Source organism: Stegodyphus dumicola, chromosome X2 (genome assembly GCF_044657685.1).
Source record: "Stegodyphus dumicola isolate Sdum_Otavi_A_Nest chromosome X2, ASM4465768v1".
In the NCBI taxonomy this organism is placed as follows: domain Eukaryota; kingdom Metazoa; phylum Arthropoda; class Arachnida; order Araneae; family Eresidae; genus Stegodyphus; species Stegodyphus dumicola.
The window spans coordinates 135,551,428-135,573,043 of record NC_140781.1 but is presented as its reverse complement, the minus strand read 5'-3'; the positions used below and the strand labels follow the sequence as shown (position 1 = coordinate 135,573,043).

At 31.0% G+C, this 21,616-nt stretch overlaps 1 long non-coding RNA gene across 1 annotated transcript; it reads left to right on the top strand.

Annotated features, from left to right (window-relative positions):
• The first annotated feature begins 9,067 nt into the window (after window positions 1-9,067).
• LOC146992921 (uncharacterized) lies at window positions 9,068-20,584 on the top strand. Its single transcript, XR_015038961.1, has 2 exons — window positions 9,068-9,623; window positions 19,835-20,584. It is a non-coding gene; the product is annotated as an uncharacterized LOC146992921 (long non-coding RNA).
• Window positions 20,585-21,616: the final 1,032 nt, after the last annotated feature.

The window sequence follows — 21,616 nt, the reverse complement described above, 5'->3', positions numbered from 1 at the left end:
AAAATGTTTAGCCTCCTCCTCGTAAACCGAAAGGAGGCCAATTCAGAAAAAAATACACTACAGCAGTAATTTTGATACCACTGCAAAGCAACGGAACTCTAAAAAATCTCAGACATCTGATAATTATAGTGTGGTTCTACCTCACTTCAAATATTACAATACAATATAAAGAAAGCACCAATTCAGACACTTCAATACGAAATTCAAAACCTAAGAAATTAATGCATAAATGCTACCCTAAACATTAAAACGTAATATGAAGCTTTCATGTAAAATAAATAACTAGCAAAACTCCAATATAAAGCAACATGTGAAAAGGGACGTACAAATTATAACATTCAAGCATTTCTAGTGGAAATAAAGTTAATATAAAACAAGAATTACTAGCCACAGATGTCTTTTTGTCTGCACTGTTTCTCCATTCTTTTTCTTTCACGATATCATGATCTGCAATCCAAGAGTGTACAAAAATGATGGCAAATTACACTAGAAGAAGCCAAGGGGGGAAAAGGAATCATTAGATTTTAACTACTTTGAAATTAAAGAAAAATTATACAAAAAGAGAAATATCTAGTATTGTTTCTTAATATATAAAACTTCAAAAGTAGCTTCTTTGTTTTAAACTCCAGCAATGTGCTACATTGTTACTAAAATGATGACTGCAGTCGATAGAAAAGCAAATGATTTCCCTAATACAACAGAAGTACAGTAAGCAAAAGGGGTTTTAATATATGGGTACAACATGAACAATGAAAGGAAAAATATTTAGACAGTTATTACGGATAATGATCTTCGAGAAGAGTAAATAATTTCAGCGCTGGTAGAAAGACGGCACAAAAAGACAATAAGCAGGTAATTTTAAATGACAAATAAACAAAATAAACTTTACTGTTAGCTTTGAAGCAGGTGTTATATATTAAACTATCTTAATTCACACACAGAATTAGTGACATAACAGATCAAAAAAGAGTAAGAATCAAACTCGCAATATATTAACATTAAAAGAGCTATATATATATACACTTTTGAAGATTTTTTTAAAAAAAAAAAAGCTCAAAAACACCATTCTAAAAACAGATTTCGAAGAACATCTTGGAAACAAAAGTCATAAACCATAAAAGAAATATTTCATTGAGAATTTTAACGTAAGAACCGTTTCTAATTTTACGTTCTTTACTTAGGTAGTCTTATCCCTGAGAGAGGATAGCCTAGTACTATGTACCAAAAATTATCCTGAAATATTACCACGTCACTTTAATGAAATTACAGCAATATTTAACTCAGGGAAAGAACATATTGTCTAGCTGCCCGTGTTCGAGCCCAGCTATAATACAGCAAGCCAAAACACATCAAATGCCATTGAATTAAACAGCATTTTGAAATATCGCAAAAAATTTAAATGCAATTTCGTGGAAGAGCTATTGCAATTACCTACATACTAAAATTTTGACCAAAAATTCAAGAAAACTAAGATACTCTTTTTCTCTTTCGAAGGAATCAAAGTCATATACTAATGTAGGGATGCTCAACTTATTGTACTATAAAACCTAAACACAGGAATGAAATTTTGTCAGCTATGTGAGATGTCCAATACCGAGAAATTCTGTAAATTGTAGAATAGATCCTGCGTCTGGAAACAAACGAAACGTAAAACATAATTCAAATACTTTACTTTTAGCCTTGAAGCAGGTATTCTATATTAAACTGTCTTAATGCACATACAGTATTAGTAATATAATACCTCAAAATATTGTAGGAACCAAACACGCATTATATAAACATTAAAAAAGTGTATATACATTACGAGGGTTTATTATGAAATAGTATAATGTCACTTTCAGTGAAATGATAGAAATTTTCACTCAGGGAAGGGACATTCTGTCTGTCTGCCTGGGTTCCATCCCAGCTTCTGTTACAAAAGTTTCATAGAAGAATTTTAAAAATCAAGAAATGAAACTTACGAAGAAATTATTCAACATACCTGGTTCTATGATTTAGTCATTCTTACAGACATAATAACTAAAATCATAAACTTGAGGGGGGAAGAAAACTAAACCAAAGTCTTTGAATTAAAGGCTATTATAAATTCATTTTAAATCAAAATTAATTTTGTGAAAATATTACACAAATATAAGGAATATACATAATATACCATAATGTAATGTACGTTTTGCCACTTTGGAAAATCTGGAGAACTAAAGTGTGAAATATAAGAAAACTGAAACAAACATTTGGAAAGTCTCATCGAGCTTAAGATAGTTTTCAAATTAGATGTTTTGAGTGTACTTAAAATTAGGCCAACTACTTCCTTCACTTCAAACCCATTACATAATACTAGTATTTAAGAAAAATGGTAAAAGATTGAAAATATGTTAAATAACAGTTCTACTGATCTAGAAATGGAAATAACTAATCCCCGTTGGACAGGGAAAATATTAGGCCACACAGAGAGGAAAATGTTTAGCCTCCTCCTCGTAATGCGAAAGGAGGCCAATTCAGAAAAAAATACACTACAGCAGTAATTTTGAAACCACTACGGAGCAACGGAACTCTAAAAAATCTCAGACTTCTGATAATTATAGTGTCATTAACAGTTCTACCTTACTTCGAATATTACAATACAATATAAAGAAAGCACCAATTCCACACTTCAATACGAAATTCAAAACCTAAGAAATTAATGCATAAATGCTACCCTAAACATTAAAACGTAATATGAAGCTTTCATGTAAAATAAATAACTAGCAAAACTCCAATATAAAGTAACATGTGAAAAGGGACGTACAAATTATAACATTCAAGCATTTCTAGTGGAAATAAATTTAATATAAAACAAGAATTACCAGCCACAGATGTCTTTTTGTCTGCACTGTTTCTCCATTCTTTTTCTTTCACGATATCATGATCTGCAATCCAAGAGTGTACAAAAATGATGGCAAATTACACTAGAAGAAGCCAAGGGGGGGAAAAGGAATCATTAGATTTTAACTACTTTGAAATTAAAGAAAAATTATACACAAAGAGAAATATCTAGTATTGTTTCTTAATATATAAAACTTCAAAAGTAGCTTCTTTGTTTTAAATTCCAGCAATGTGCTACATTGTTACTAAAATGATGAAAAGCAAACGATAGAAAAGCAAATGATTTCCCTAATACGACAGAAGTACAGTTAGCAAAAGGGGTTTTAATGTATGGGTACAATATGAACAATGAAAGGAAAAATATTTAGACAGTTATTACGGATAATGATCTTCGAGGAGAGTAAATAATTTCAGCCCTTGTAGAAAGACGGCACCAAAAGAAAATAAGCAGGTAATTTTAAATGACAAATAAACAAAATAAACTTTACTGTTAGCTTTGAAGCAGGTGTTATACATTAAACTATCTTAATTCACACACAGAATTAGTTACATAACAGATCAAAAAAGAGTGAGAATCAAACTCGCAATATATTAACATTAAAAGAGCTATACATATATACTTTTAAAAATGTGTTAAATAAAAGAAGAATTGGGTGCTTATAAAACCCTTTGATAATAAAAATGCTCAATACAAAAATGAGCTTTTTAACCTAAGATAAGATGAAACAACTGTTAAATAACACAAAAGCAACGTCTGATCTTCTAGAGGAGATTGACCCAATTAAAGAAAAAACAGGACACTTTAAAAGAGCTACTGGGAAACATGTGCTCTTTACAGCGATACGGTTACAGTTGCATTAGTCATTCTTATAAGCAAAAGACATCAGCTTTTTCAAAAAATATTTCTGTCATGCATTTGCCAAGAGAACGGAAAAAAGTCCAAAAGAAACATTCAGAGTGCTTTTCAAAACAAAGTTGAAAGTTAATCTGCAGAATTTTACTTCGATAATAATAAAACATCTCTGATTTGATCTCAAAATTAATTTTTATTTTTCGAATCAATTTTAAATAGATCTTCGTAAATTGGTTCATAAAACTTCACAATACGCCAAAATAGTTCAGATTAAGGAAAAATATAATAAAGTATGCTTAAAACAACTAAGAAAAACACATTTTGAGCATCCTTAACAGAAGACATTTTCGCTCCACTAACTTTACGAGTAGCCCACCAGCGGCCGAGCGGTATAAGCCGTTGAACACTGGTAGTTCATTCCGTGGTTCAAGTCCCGGTGAACGGGCTGGCTGCATTGGTGTTTTCGTGGTTTTCCCCATGTGTAACGTGGATACGAGCCAGTTTCCCTTAAAAGGACCTCCACGGGGCATCCCTCCCTGTCCGTGTAGTGCCTAAGGGCGGAGCACGTAATAAATAAAAAAATAAATAAATAACTTTACGAGTACTGATTAAATTTTTATTTATTTTTTTCTTGTTGAACATTTAACTTTCAATGGTTGGCTAATCTTTGGAATATGGTAACAGGCAGTTTGGCGACATTTTGGTAGGCGATAAAGGTTACTACCTAGGACTTTGGCAATAATGTGAGAAGTACCCAGTTCCAATTATGGATTATTTTGTCTGAGAGAAATGAGAGATCATGAGATTATGTCATGTGACATTAATGACGAAGGACAGCTTCTCAATCGGAAAAGGGGGGAAATTTGGAAAAATATCTGCAGTACTTTATAGCATTTTGTATTTAGCTTCATTCTGTGTTGTGTGAAACAGTGTTGCTTAATTTTTGGATCCCATGGCCCTATCTAATGTGAATTCGAAATTTTTATTGCGTTTATCTGATAATCCAAAAGAATTGCTTGAATGCTGTATGAGTGTAGGATTAATTGCAGGTAAGTATGAATGTCCAAAATGTGGGAATGAAATGAGATTGTGTAAAAGGAAATATATTACAGATAAGTTTGAATGGCGGTGAAAGATATGTGGTGAAAATGGACATTTTGTGATCCGCCATGCACTCAAGGTTCTATAGAAGATTAGGTAAGTTAGTATTTTTAATCATTTGAGGATATTATTTTTACGCATTGTTGTAAATATAAGGAATAAATAAGATAATATGCTATTATTGGAAAATTTTTATTAGCAATGAATTAGTTTAAAGTAATTAAGATTTTAATTTAATTTTTATTAATTTAATGTATGTGTTTATTTATATTTTAAGTAGTGTTTTTTAATTAAACTATATTTTAATTAAAGTTTGATCTTTACAATATGGTAACTGGTAGTTTGGCGACATTTTGGAGGCGATAAAGGTTACTACCTGGGACTTTGGTAATAATGTGAGCACTCAGTTCCGATTACGCATTATTTTGCGTGAGGGAAATGAGAGATCATGGGATATGTCATGTGATATTAATGGACGAATTACGGTTCTTTAATCGGAAAAGGGGGGAAATCGGGAAAAAATGTGGAAATTTTGTATTTAGCTTTATTCTGTGTTGTGTGAAACAGTGTTGTTTAATTTTTGGATCCCATGTCCCTAACTCAAGTGAATTCGAAATGGGTATTTAGGCATTGTGATTAAGAGAAGTTTGATTTTTATTTAGCGGAGGAAGTATGGAGGAAAAATTCGCAGAAAAAATCTTTCAATAATTTTATTGAATGAATTAGAAAAGTGTATCCGCCACGTAATCAAGATTCTGAAGAAGATTAGGTAAGTTAGTATTTTTAATTATTTGAGGATTTTATTTTTATACATTGTTCTAAATGTAAGGTGGAAAGGAATCTGGTATTATTGGGAAAATTGTTATTAGTAATGATTTAGTTTAATGTAATTAGGATTGTAATTTAATTTTTATTAATTTAATGTATGTGCTCATTTATATTTTAAGTAGTGTTTTTGAATTTAATTATATTTTAATGAAATGATAGTTATTTTGTGAATTTTATGTTTGTAGGAATTTGGTATATGTTTTAGTTGAAGTAAACGTGCATGGAAATAATTTAAATATTTGATACTAAGTATTTGTAATGCTTGAGGTATGAATTCGTTGGTGACGTGTATAATGTAATAGATGATTTAGGGGTAAAAGTTTTTGGATATTTTATTTATTTTATATGCGGAAATGTTCATATTTGTAAAGGGTCAATACTTTTTCGCGATCAGGTAATTTCATATATGTTCTTTTTACCGGGTTTAAAGATTGAGAAAATTGTCATGTATTTTCGTGAAATTTTTCTAATTTATGAGAAAAAAGCAGTGTACGTGGATATAGTGAAGAGTGTGCGCAATGCCATTTTTGTGCAATTCTGGGATTTTTTTTAAGTAAAAATAAGTCGGCGTGTACATGGTTTATGTGTATGTGTTATTTTGAAAAACGCGTAAGGAGTATTGTATTGTGCACTTTTTCCCAATTTTGCAGTGAATATTTGTCATGATTAAGCAGTTTTGTTTGATAAAATTTCTAGCATAAGTGTAATTCGGCTACCAGATTGTTGAAAGAAGTGTTCAGTAGATAAAAAGAAAAGAAACATGTCTTCACTTTGTGAAGACAAAATGGCGGCGGGGAAAAAAAATAGAGGGTTGCTGTAGGAGAGTTGGTTGCCAAATTTTCGCCAAAGAATCGCGAAGTTACCAAAATGTAAAGATCAACCTAATTAAATGATAGTTATTTTGGGAATTATATGTTTGTAGCATTTTGGAATACGTTTCAGCAGAAGTAAACGTGCATGGAAATAATTTAAATATTTGACACTAAGTATTAGCAACCATTTTTAATGTTTGTGTTATAAATTCGCAGGTGACGTTTATAATAGATAATTTAGAGGGAAAAGTTTTTGGATATTTTATACGTGCAAATGTTCATCCTTGGAAAGGGTATATACGTTTTCGCGATCAGGTAATTTCATATATGTCCTTTTTACCGACTTTAAAGCTTTACAAAATTTTCCTGCATTTTCATGCAAATTTTTCTAATTTATGAGAAAAAAGCAGTGTACATGGATAAAGTCAAGAGTGTGCGCAATTCCATTTTTGTGCAATTCTGGGATGTTTTTTTAAGTAAAAATAGGTCAACGTGTACATGGTTACCATGTATGTGCCATTCTAAAAATCTTGGCAAGGAGTTTGCGAACTGAGGTGTTATATATTAAACTACCTTAATTCACACACACAATTAGTGACACCTTGGAAAGTTAAGTCATATACCTTAAAAGAAGTATTTCAATCAGAATTTTAACCTAAGAAACGTATCTAAAATTTTAAGTTCTTTACTTAGGTACAATCATCCATGAGAGGTGACAACTTAGCCCAATGTACGAGGGTTTATCCTGAAATATTACCAGGTCACTTTCAGTGAAATGATAGCAATATTTCACCGAGGAAAAGCACACACCTAGCTGACCGGATTCCACCCCGACTTTAATACAGCAAGCCAAAACATATCGAATGCCGTTTTTCCAAGATGGAGTCGTCCGCTTTTTCTCAAAATCGCGTCCCAATGCAGAGAGGGAGAGGTGTGGTGAGCGGGGTCATTTCCGTTCTCCAAGGTGGAATCGTCCGCTTTTCTCAAAATGGCTTCCCAGTTCAAAGAGAGATCGTGACCATTTTTCAGTCTTTTCCAAGATGGGGAAAGAAGAAAACTTAGGATGGAATAACACGAGAGACAGAAAAAAAAAAAAAAAACATCTTGTCATTTTCTGATAGGGTACCGGTGTTCGAATACTTTTGTAACCGACTGTACGGGAAATTGAGGAAGACGTGTTAAGAATAAACGGATATAGACTGGCGCTGCGATCACGAAAGCTGGAGGCAGTGTCTAAACACAGCTCCGAAAATTTTTAAATAAGTGTTTCAAAAATGTTTTCAACTCTCTAAAATAGTTAAATGCACATTTCCTATGTAATGTCTCATTCATCAAATTGAAAAAGGAAACTTCGCTTCTTCGAAACTTCAGGTGTTTTGTTAGATGTTCACTATGAACACGAGAAATCCAAAAGAGCCCTTGACACGGAATATTCAGATAAGTAACATTCTGTTCTCTATAAAATATCTGTTTCTCTATCACTAGAGTGTCATTAAAGTTCTTTATTTATTATTTTTCATAAGATTCTAGCATTATACAATAGTTGGTAATAGTAGCAGGTCATGTGCTTCTTTTCTTCGTAACTATTCCGTAGAGACGCCACATTCCTTATCGGCAACTCACACCCTTCGTAGGCCCCCCCTTTTCGTGCTTAGGAATTTCTTGTGAGGGAAAAATGGGGATCTCTTGATCATCGATGAGTATAGATTGTGATTTTTGTAACAAAAATCCCCGACTTTTTTTTTCAGGTCTCAAACTTAAAATTACTTAGCAAATAAAAATACAGTGACGGAATTTGTTCAACTTGTACTATAATAAATTTCAACGGTTAAATTAATAAATTAATTTTATATTTAACTAATATTTAAGAAAAATAAACTGTATAATTTATTTTTGCTGAAATGCTCTCACACTGTGTATGATGTATTTATAATTTTGTCAATTACTGTTTTTCTGAAATATACATGAATTTTTTGGGGATCGGTAATATTTAATGTTACTTTGGTTAAAATATTATGTACATCTTTGTGATGATATATGTCTTTTCTAGTTAGGTCTCAAGATAAGGGCATACACATTACAATGTAGGAATTCATTCATTTATTTTTTTTTTATTAAACTTAGCTAAAGTTTGCTTCTTAAAGACACTAATTTTTGCAGATGAACTCCTTAACTACACTCACGGACACAATCGTATTTTAGGATATTTTCTACTTCTTTTCCTTTTCTCTCTTTAGGCCCTTTTTTTTCCCTCTATTAATTTTGGGCCATTTATTTTAAATTTTATTTTGTCCCATCTTTTCTTTCTGGCCTTTTGAACTCGTAAAAAATGTACGAAGTTCCTTTTTACTCACCTCGAATACGAAATTGCCCCTCTTTCTATATATCTTTCCTTCACACCTATGCTTGATTTTTCGCCCATCGGTGCAGAAAGACTTAGCGGGTGCAAAACAAGACATCTGTCTACTTTGTCTGTCTGTCTAAGAAGAAACGTTGATTGGGCGCGAGGTTTGCAGATATATGTGACGACAAACCCTGAGAGTTTACGGAAGTTAGCGGGTCTCACGTGACAGATGGCAACACTAAGAGGTTACCGTAATTTGCGCCAAAATTGAAAAATGAAGCCAAATGTAATTTTTCGAAGTAAGCAATACACGTTTTCGCCATTTTGCTTGCACGTGCTGCTGTGGGGGAAGCAAGGAACGTAGTATTAGCGCTGATATTTTGTGTTTTAATTATCTTATTTTAGTTATGTGTTTGTCTAACCAATCTGAAAAGATGAAAATACTCATAATCGGGGATTCTATGATTAAATATTTACAAGAATATTTTGTCTGCGAATTTACCTGATTACGAAGTTGATTTTCGTTGCTTTTCAGGAGCTAGGATTGAAAGGTTGACACCTGAGATTGCCTTTATGAACAACCATTTTCATTTAGTTTTTGTCCACGTTGGTACCAATAATTCAAATGACGATTTAGATGAAATTCATCGTAAATATGGTTGTCTATATAAGGGAATTGAACGATTAAACCCGAAGGTCATTCTGTTTTCAGGTGTTCTCCCACGATGCCCGGATTTATATCGAGATTGTAACACGTATCACCTACAAGAACTTAATAGGAAGATACTAAACATAAATTCAAGATTTCTCGCAACATACGAAGGTAAAGATGGGTTTTTCTTTTGCAGCTCTTTTGACTGTTCTTGGAGTACTTGTTTATCCAGAGACGGTTTACACCTAAATCAGAGAGGTAATCAGCAGCTGGGGAAAATTTTTGTAAAAGATATCAGGATAAGTTTGACTGTTGCAGAGGTAAGTGCACCATTTTGTTCTACATCCCTTAGCAGTTTCCCAGCATTAACCAGTATTCCTTCTGTTCTGAGTACTCATTTGGGTAGTAATCTTGGTGCTTCTGTTTCCAAACCACTCTTTTCAGATGTTGTGAAATGTTCTTTAGTTTCCAGTGTTCGGGTTTGTAATTCTAGAGATTTTTTGTGCCATGTTTCTTCTTCTAAACCGCTTTATTCAGATGTTTTAAAGCATGATGCATGATTATTTTACTAGCTCTGTTTTGAATACTAATCCCAGTATTCCGAGTTTATCAGATTTTCCACTTCTTGAATATTCACTTGGCACTAGTGTAAATTTTTTGGATCCACCTCCTAAGCCACTTTACTCAGATGTTTTAAAACACGGATTTTCTAGTATGATTTTGGATAGCAGTTCCAGTGTTTTGGATGTATTGGATTTTCCAGCTCTCGAATGTACTGTCCACACTATATCAGGTGTTTTAAATTCTACTGGATCTCAACTTCCTGATACTGCAGCTATTTCTGAACTTCCTGGAAATTCAGTGTCTAATTCTCAACCTGCAGGCTCTTCGGATTCCAATTCATCATCATCTCATCTTGGTATCAGTTTCAATTCTTGTACTTCCATGTCTAATTTTCCAGTTTTTAAGGGTTCATTTGTTTGCTCTGATTCAGATTTGCAGAAGGCTACTATATCTGTATCTAAATTTTCTTTTATGTCGTTAGTCACTTCTCAGCCTACTGGCTTTTGAGGCTCTGTTTCATCTACTCAGCTTGTCACCAATTCCAATACTTGACCATCAGTTGTTGGTTCTTGTGCAAATTTTAATTCTTACCATCCATATTTTCATTTTAACAAGTTTTCTATTCTTAAAAATTATTCAGAATGTTCTAACATTAAGTTTGGGGATGCAAATGATTCTAATCAGGGTGAAAGTAATGTACAGAAATCTGAAAATGGGTATGTTGAAGAAAACTGCAAAGTTATTACCTCTGTTAACCCAAATATAAAGACTATAATTTGTCCATGTTGTAAGAAAGATTTCTCTTGTAAAGAAACTTTATCAAGACACAAACGTAACTGTAAAATTTTAAATAAGGATAATTTATGTACTATCATAAAGAATGATGAAATAGAAAATAAATATCCAAGAACGTGCGAGGTATGCATGAAATCATATGCTTCAAGACCGTCATTTTTTAATCATAAAAAAAGGTGTAAATCTGTGTCTTCTGAAATTGATTCAAAATCATATATTTGTGACAACTGTGAAATAGACTGTAAAACCCGCAGTAACCTTTTCATCATAAGAAGTTTTGCTGTTCTAAAAATAATTTAAATATTCGTAAACCGTGTGTTTTTCCTGATTGCAAGGCATCCTTCCAGTTTATTAGTGATCATAATAAACATTTGGCTGAATTTCACAATTCTGAGATGGATGTGAAGGAGCTTACATTTTCATCAATGGTGGAGTTTCAGCTGTGGTTAGAATGTCATTCTAAGGAAACATTCAGTTCTTTTAAGAAGTGTTCTGGAAGTAAACAGAAAGTTAATAAAGCATACCATTATTATTGTTGTCACTTCACTGTAACACAAAAAAAAAACCAGTGCCAATTTCAAGTAGAAAAAATCTTAAAGGTTCTTTACCATTAGGCTTCAGATGTCCATCCAGAATTTTAGTTTCTGAGGAACAACATCTTGCGACAGCTATTTTTTATTCAGGTCACAATCATGAGCTGTCGTTTGAAAATACCAAATTTCAACAGCTTAGTCAGAATTGTCGTGATCAAATCAAAATTTATGCTCAGTTAGGTGTTTCTACCAATCAAATTCAAGAATTTATCTGAGATGGAAGTGGATCACGTGATAATAGAGAGAGCTTAAGTATTAAAGATAATTTTCTAACATGTAGGACTATAAATTACTATGTAAAGCGTGTAATGATTTCTTCTCTTAGTGATGATTCACTTTCTGTTGCTGCCATAGTTGAGAAATTTAGGCAGGAATCGTATGACCCTATTCTTATTTACAAACCTCAAGGAAAACCAACATTGTATGGTCCGAAAGGCCTTGACACACTGTCTTTTGCACTAGGATTGCAGACAAAGGAGCAAAAAGAAATGATGATTAAAGGTTGTAGCAGGATTTTATGTATAGATTCTACTCACAAAACAAATCAGTATGATTTTTTTTTATTTGCTAAATTTAATTGTCCCAGATGAATTTGGTAGTGGTTACCCCGTAGCACATTTTATTTCAAATCAGTTGGATCAAGTTATTTCTTAGTATCAAATGTGTAATACCTGAGCTTAATATTAATTGTTTAATGACAGATGATGATAAAACTACACATCCTGCATTTGAAAAATCATTTGGTCCAGGTATTAAACATATACTATGTAAATGGCATGTACATCGTGCATGGCAACGTAGTTTATTTCGAATGGTTTCAAGTCAAAAACTTAGGGATGAAATTTATTTTAATTTAGTTATATTGCTTGAAGAAACTAATTCTTTATTTATTTCTATGATGAATAATTTCCTTCAAAAGTTTCGAGCTGTTGCACCATCGTTCGTAAATTATTTTGAGGAGTATTATTATCTGTGGTCAATGGCATGCAGAAACTTCTCTCATGCATTCACAGATACTAACGTGTATTGCGAGTCATTTCACAATAAATTGAAAACTATACTTAAAACGTAAATTTAACAGACGCCTCGATAATTTAATTAATGTGCTTTTAAAAATTGAAGAAGATATTTACATGGCTTATAAGTATAAAGTTGAAATTAACTGTAAAGAGAGCATCTACCCGCCAACTTATAATAAATGACATGAATCTGGAATGAAAATACCTGATAGTGATGTAACAGAAACACATCCTTGTTTGTGGTCTATAAAATTACAGACACGTAAAAATATTCAATATACAGTTAAGCGGTTGCATGAACTATGTTCAGAAACAGATCATTGTTATTCAAAGTGTATTAACCTCTCCTGTCTAAATCTGTGTCATCATTTATATAATTGTAATTGTCCAGACTTCAGCACACTATGTAAACACATACATAAAATACACTCAATTACATGCAGGCAACCAAGTCCTTCTGTAATTGCAACAGATATCCTTAAAGAAGAAAACTCCTCCCCTCTAGAATTGATTAAAAAATCTAATGCTATTAATGTATCTGATATTTCAAAATGTGTTCTGCGAGCTGGGGAAACACTTCTAACATTTCTCGATATAAAATCTCTTGATCCTTATATTTCAAATGAAGAAATTTTAGCCCTGAAGACTGTAAATAATAATTTTCAGCTTGGCTGCCTTAGTGACAATATTATTGATGCTTTTTGTTTTTACTATTCTTCATAATACTTCTTCCATAGCTGTCAAATATTACCATACACCATTTTTTCAGTCAGGTAATAAAACTCAAAATGTATGGAAAAAAGCTGATTTTGCATCTGTTGATTTCTTTTTTATTCCAGCTCTTATCAATAATAATCATGGGGTTTTACTTGTTGCAAAGATTAGAGATAGAATGTTTCAGTTTTATGATCCACTTGGTTTTAATGCCATTCAAAATTCTGTGTATTCATTAATTCATTTGTGGCAAAGTATCCTTAATAATGTTTTAGATAATGTGATAATTGGTATTGTTCGTTTCCCAATCACACTATTCAGAATGATGGCATGAGTTGTGGAGTATTCATTTGTTATTATGCCTATCAGATTAGCAGAAATTTAGATGTTAAACAGGCTTTCAATTCATATGAATTTAGGAAGTTTATTTTTACACAATTAGGTGGAGAGATTGTGAAAATATAGATGTTAAATATATAATTCATTTGTTTTAAATATTATTTAATTTTTGTTTTCTGACCTATTGATATAGCATTAAACTCACGTAGGTAGTATTTTATCTTGTGTTTCCTGTGCCCTAAGCTTTTTTATATATTTTACTGTCGTAACTTGTAAATTCAAAGACTGCATTTAGTATGAATTTTCTTTTTTCTTGCTTTAAACCTTGAATTGAGTGTTTGTAAAATTTAATTCCGAAATGTATTTCCCGTATTAAATTGGTCTTGTCTTGTTATTTTTAGTAACACTTGATGGTACTTAGCTTCAAAATTGGCTGTTTAAAGCCTTGTAACATAGTTTTTATATAGGCCTTAAATTATCATTTTTCTTTCAACTAGCTGATATAATTTTCTTTGAATGTTCAGAATTGACGTTACCAAAAGAGCAGCTATGTAAAAATGTTAGTTTAGGGGAACCAGCATGGTAACGAGCTTGCACAGTACCTCTTGGGTGGCATGGAAACCTGTGTATTTTTATATTGTCTCAATGGATTTGAAAAAAAAAATTTAATTATTCTTTATAGTTAATGCTTAAGTTAGATTTTCACAATGTGTTATGTGTTAAAATACTGTTTTTATGCTTTTCTAGTACTATAACCTTTTAACAGTGACAGGAGGATAAAAGCACCAAAAATAAACCCACTGTGGTTATTGCCTATGCGACAAAAGTAAATTCTTCTAGCTATTGCCTATGATCTAAAGTGATACTTCGGTTCCTTTGCAAAGTAGTATAAACACAAAGTAAAGATCCAATTGTAATTCAAAAAGTAAAAACTCAAAATATATGAAATACTAATTAAGAAAGTTAGAAAATGGTGAAAGCTTAACTTGATTCAAAGTTAAAAGTTTATATGTATGTAGAATAAAGTTTAAGCTATCTCAAAACATATTAGAAAAAATACTACAAAAAATGTTAAAAAAACAAAAACTACTACTAAAGCAGCGGTAAATGGGAAAATGCAAGGCGACGCTGCTTAGCTGTAGTTTTTTTGGGAGGGTAGTATTTTTTCTAATGTGTTTTGAGATAGCTTAAACTTTATTCTACATATTAACTTTTAAGTTTAAATCAAGTTAAGCTTTCTAATTTTCCTAACTATTATTTCATATATTTTATGTTTTTACTTTTTGAATTACAATTGAATCTTTACTTTGTGTTTATACTACTTAGCAAAGGAACCAAAGTATCACTTTAGCTCATAGGCAATAGCTAGAAGAATTTACTTTTTAAATTTTATTTACATAAATATATTTAATGTACATGTAAAATTTCTTTTTCATACATTCTTAATGTTAAATTTTCATTTTTGTCTTATGAGAATATGTTTTTGTACACTTGTTTTTACAAAGTTTGCATTGTTTTTAAATAATCAAAGGCAGAAGTGTCATAAAGCAATTTTTTCAGGTAAGAAAATAAAACTTGCTCTTATAAGAATTATATATTCCGATTTGAAGATTGCATTTCAAGTTTGATAGAATGACCAGTTTCTGTTTTTTTATGAGCAATTTGAATAATTTTATTAAACAGCTTTTTAAATCTTGATTTTTACTGGAGAAAAAGACGAAGCTCTTTCGCATCTATTAATTATAAAAGTCAACTAATTTCTGGTCAGGACAATAATTACTTGGTTTGTTGATTGCACTTCGCTTTTAATTCCATTTTAAATATGTTAATGAGTAAATTCATTCCTTTTAATAGAATTCTATTTTTATTTCTCAAAGAAGAAAATGTATTCAATAATACCCCTGAGAAAATTCGTAATATCTCAATTTAATTTTTATTATTACTAATATTGGGAGAGTCAGCGGTGGTCCTAAACTGACTGAGTAGTCTTAATTTTTCACTTGTCAGATATACTTTCTTTACTCATTAGCAGATGTTATTTCGTTGACATTTTAAAATTAAGACAAGTTGTTAATCAAATCTATTATTTATAGCTATATATCAGAAGTGCATATACTAGTTTCAATTTTTTTTTTTTTTTTTAAATGAACCATTAAAACCCAGCAGGTAATCGAATATATGTTTATCAGTAGCTATCTGTAGAGTGAAACAGTAACTGCGTGTGAAGCTAAAACACAACTTTTAAATGTTTTAATTTTAATAAAATACAATAAGGTATTCGTATTTGCATAGAGTTGGGGATTATCATCAAGATAAAAAATTTGGCAATTAGGGCATTAATGTTTTAGAGCTTAGGATAAAAATGCAGATTTAAAATAGTTAATTTTCATGGTGTTCCAAATGGAGGAAATGTAGATTGTATTTATAAAACTACCTTTTAATACATTTTTTAATTGCCACAAGAAGGCATGCAGCTTCTCTTAAAAGATCACAAGATAAACTATTTCGTATTTCAAAATTTCACAAAGGACATTATATGACCTCTAATGCAAAAGGATATTGTCTGATTTTAACTTAGCAAGAAAGGAAGGTAAGAAAACAGTTATAAAGCAATTCAAGAAAGGGCTAGCTTACCAAAAATTTTAGTTCAAGGAATTCGACTTTCAAAAAGGATGACTCTTAGTTTGTAATAAGTACTATTTTCACAATAAAAACTTCTTAATATTCAGTTAATTGATTAAAAAAAAAGCATACGACTGCTGTCACAAACATCCTGAGGGTAGTTGACCCTATCAGTTTTACCTGTGGCTAAGTGAATAAAACAGCTCTAAACTTTTATCACTTAACAAAGGTTTGAATGCTGGCAAAGAGGCTAGTTTCACACTGCTTTTATAGCTTTGCTCATACTGTGTATGTAAATATGAGCCAGTCTTTATGAAGTCCTCCATGCTGTGACGAATTCAGAAGGCAAGAGGTAGTGTAAATAAATTTATTGGGGTTCTTTCTAGGCTATATGCAAAAATAAATAAACTCACTGCAGGGTGAGGGGGGGAGAACTATAACAACCAGACATTGTGAATAAAGTTTCCATTTAGCACAGATTGTAGATAAAAGCTCCTGTTTCAAAATAATTCAAGACGAGGCTGTTTAGAATTAATCGTCTCTCCAAGTCAGTGGTTCCCGGACTGAGTTGGATACTGTCTGGTAAGGTAACGCGAGCCCGGCTACCTCACTGTAAACTCTTGGCAGAGATACTAATGCGTAGTACTAACTACGCAGAGCGAAATAAAATTTGTGCATGGCCAAGCTGGAAAAACCAAGATAATGTTTCTCTCTTCACTTACTGTAACTCACTCTCACTCCTTCTCTAAAACTGTGTTCCGTGATTTTGTTCCATTTGTCCTGGGCATGTTGAAAAAATATTGAGGATCCTCATTTGTTCGTAATTTTAAAAGTGCCTCTTGACTGGCAAGAGGACCTTGATTAAAAACCGGATATAATGAAGACAGCCTGGGGACTCAAACCAGGTGGTCTGAGACAACGCACCTATAAACTGATGAAAGGGAACAGAACAATGTCTCCCTTCGGACAACTATAAGAGGAACAAAAACTTGAGTTTGTTTTGTGGCTGCTGGTCACTTTCTTTCTGAGAATTCGTTAAGAAATGCTCTGTCCATGGGAACTTTCAAAGCCGCCATTCTTTTTCTCAGAATGTTGTGGTGGTCGATACAATAGCTTAAGCCGTTGCAATGCCCTGTTCTGTTAATCAATTAAACATTAACTTTTGCAAAGTTCGAACATAGATAGAATTTTTTTAAACAGATCAGTGCATATTTTGCTGATTGGAGATTTTCCTCTCTGGGAGCTATAGAAAAAGTTATTTTTTTAATCAAAATCCTCAATGTCTTGGAGTCGGTCTTCATCTTATTTTGAAAAATTCCATAAGTGGAAGAATGTATACATAGGGTATGAAGAAATATGCTCTGTGTAAGTAAACTGAAAGCATTTTCCCAAATAACTTTAAAATAAGAATCACAAAAAAAAAGTGAAGTGTTACATAGCAATAGGTAATAAAGAAGAAATATTAAGAATTATTTCCTTCAAGATTCAGCCAACTTGAATAAAATGTAAAATTATTTACTTCCAGGCATTCTTCCTTTCAAAATAAATCTGAGCATGTAACTTAAGTGAAGATTGAAATATCAAAAAATTCAGTACATAAATGAAATAAAATTTGTATATTCAGTAAGCATCAGGGATGTAATTTTTAAGCTTTCTCTTTTGTGTAGGCAACAAAAAAAAAATCTATCCCTAACTAAAGGAATATGTGAAAATAATTAAATTTCAATGAAATGGTAAAATTTGGTTTAACTGCAGTAATTAAGTTTGTATGATTTTATTGCTATTTTATTTGCACATTTACTAAAAATTTGTATATTCAGTAAGCGTCAGGGATGCAATTTTTAAGATTTCTCTTTTATCTATCCCTAACTAAGGAACAAAAAAAATCTATCCCTAACTAAAGGAATATGTGAAAATGATGATAAAATTTCAATGAAATGGTAAAAATCGGTTTAACTGCAGTAATTAAGTTTGATTTTATTGCTATTTCATTAGCACATTTACTACTATAATAATACATATTTTGACTCTCGTATATATTACACAGTAAGAGATGGACTATGAAATGCTTGGGATATGCAAATTCTTGATAAATAAAATTTCCAGATAATAATATATAAAATGCAATTGGCAAAAAGTCCTGTTAATGGAGAAAGAAATTTCAGGTCTAATACTATAAAAACTGTCTTCTTATTTGTTATCAGCTTCTAATCAAAAGCCTACAATTAATTATGTAACGTTTAAAAAAAACTTCACACATAAATTTGTATGTATTTGCTATGCTTTTGGCATATGAAATTAAAATATCTTCTTATTAAATGTCATCATGAAAATTAAAGGAGATGTTGCCAAATTTGCACCATTCATTCCAGTGGGAGCTTAAAGAAAATGGCCAATTTTTATTTAATATCATGATTCAAGTTAAGGATATAGCATATCAAAAACTTAAATTTTGTATGATAATTTTGCACTTTGTATCACCATTGTTCATTCATTTTTTCCCTGTTTAATGTCATAAATTATAATTAATCCGATGCTAAAGTCTTTCATTAAATTTTGCTTGTTTTCACCTTTTTCAAAACTTAATTATTTTGTTTTTTATATGTTGAAGAATCTTCCGTTTTTGCAGTCAAGTTCTGGCAAAGATTTTCAGTCAGTAGATAGATAATTAATCAAAATAGATACAATATTAATTTCCTGTCACACTAAAAGATGTTTAGAAATTGTTACCTATAGCCTATTCAACTTGAGGACCAATTTAATGAAAAATCTGTTAGTAAAACAGGTGAAAACAATTTCTGATAGAACACCTGTGTTCAAGTGCACTTCCAAATTCCACTCTATGCAGTGACCTTGGTCCTTTTTGCTCACCACAAGAAATCTATGTTCCCCTCTAGTAGTAACAAAGGACTTCTAATGGGAACTGAACTATGTAACTTCCCACAACTGGTGAGAAGAATCAGAGCTAACAATAAGGACTATTATAGTTACTGTTAGCCTTGGGTGAGGCCTATTCTCTGGAGGAATTCTTAGAACAGTATGATGGATATAACAGTGGGGAAGAGGGAATGTAAGAAAGGTGTGTAAATGTAAATCTGTTCACAATTTAGAAGTTATCAGCAGGGTTTCTGGAGGCCTGTCCCTGCTTTATATGTCACTTAAATTTTCTGAAATTAAAAATTTTCCAGTTAGTTGATAGTCCAGCTTTTACTGTATTTTAACATTTAAATGTTATGGATATATAATACTGCTGTATTTAATAATTATTTAAGTAAATTATATTCATAAGTGTGTCACTGGCTGCTATCCACATAGGTATTTGTTGCACAGGCAAGTATCACAATGGGATTTGTCCAGTAGTCTTTTATCCGGGAACCTATTTTAACTTGTTCTGGAATTTTCAAATATATTTTAGGAAATGACTGAAAAGAATTAAGCATAATTTCCTGCTTTTTATATGAAAACAAGATTTCTATTTTTCGGTAACTTATTGGGAATTTCTTCTTGTATGAGTGGTTTCATAAAGGCTGATTACATACAAAATATACAGATGATTGATGAATTAGATATTAATGAAGTTTTTAATGTAACAGGATATTTAATCTTGATTGTGCTGTTATTAAGGATTTAAATTTTGTGTAACATTAAAAGTGAAATTATAAATTTAAGTTTTATTGTCTTTAACATATTTTTTTATGCTTTAAAACACTTTTTTGTTGAAAGAATTTTTTTTTAGTTGCATGGTAGCTGAATGATCTCTTATATGGATGGATGCCATGCCAGTATAAGAAGAGATTAAGTCCCAATGGCAATTGTTTTTGTGATTGACTGTGCAATATATTTGTAAAGCTTTCAGAAAATAATTGCTTTTAGGACATATAAAAATATGTTCCCCATATAGAATTTAAAGAACATCTGGTAAAGTTACATTTGAATTCTTGTTAATTGTTAAAAAAGCAGATGGTATATTTCACAGAAGATGGATGATATGTTTCACTTGTTTTTATTCCAGATTTCTGTTATTTTCAAATATTGCAACTATAAATATTTCTCAGATTTAAGAAATGTGGCCAGCACATCTCTAACCATTTTGAGACGTGGAATTGACAGAATAATAACGAGCTTTAAGTGAACTATCAGTATCTAGTTGATCATTTATAAATGAAATCTAATTAATTTGTTAACTTTATGGCTCAGTCTTAATTATAAACACTAGTCATTTTTTAGTATTCATTCCTCCCATCAAATATAAAAAAAAAATAATGATACATGAAGTCATCCTGTGGTCATATATGGTTTCGGATTCACAAATCAATGACTTAATCATATATTTTTTTTAAATCTTTAGAATTCTCAATATAGTGTCAACTATGTCAGTCCATTTCTTTGTGTAGTTGCTAAATTGTATCCTTAAAAATAACACATAACAGTAACATTTGGTGGAAGCATTTTTATTGGAAAAGTGAAATAAATATGAAATTATGGACTAAGGCTAATACATTTAATTGCTTCATAATGAATTTATTCTCATAGCTTTTAGCACAATTCCAAAATACATTTAACGCTTGTAAATATAATATGTTGTTCTCAATCACGTACCTATTTTAAATACCAAATTTCAGAAGTTTCTCTTGTCTTTTTACAAAAGCTTGTTCCAAGTGTTAAAAGTATCACTTCCAGTGTATATTAAGAAAAATCTAGTTGTTTCCATTGATATAAAAGTCTTAAATACCAAAACTGGAAAGTAAGAAGATGCAGATTTGATATAGTATGGAGAAAAACTGTAAAATTAAAAAAGATATGAATGGGTGCATTAAATACAAAGTAGTGGTTTTTGCTTATTATTAAAGCAAAAAGCATTACTTTGTATTTAATGCATCCATTCATATCTTTTTTTAAATTTATCTTTTTTTATACTAAGTTCCAATACAGCTTGCAAAAGAATTTTTTTCCATTAAAAGAAAAAAAAAAGATAAGACCGAATTTTAACCATATTTAGGCATAAAACTCTTGAAGCAGTTCTAATTGAAAAGTTAACCCTTTAACTGTCAAGTTATTTTGATGATTTGGGTACACAAATTGTCAAATTTTTTTATTGGAAAAACCAAATGTACCCGAAATAAACATCTCCCGATATATATTCGGGTATGACAATACGATGCACTCAAAAAAAAAAAAAAAAAAAAAATTACCCTAAGAAATACTCGGGCATGACAGTTAAAAGGTTAAATATAATGGGAAAAGAAACTTTATTTAAAAAATTCCATAATTTAGAGCTTAATCTTACTTAATCTTACTAATTAATCTTACTACCTATAAATATTTATATTCATTATTTGTAAAGAAATTATAAGTAATTTTATGATCATTATATGTACTATTCTTTTGTATCTAAAATTCAATTTTTTTTTTTAATTTTATTTTTCTGTAGAAATCAGAATTCAGAAACCTAAATATATATGATTTATGGATTCTAATTTTCTCTAGGATTATTTTTGATTTAAAATATTTGCATCAA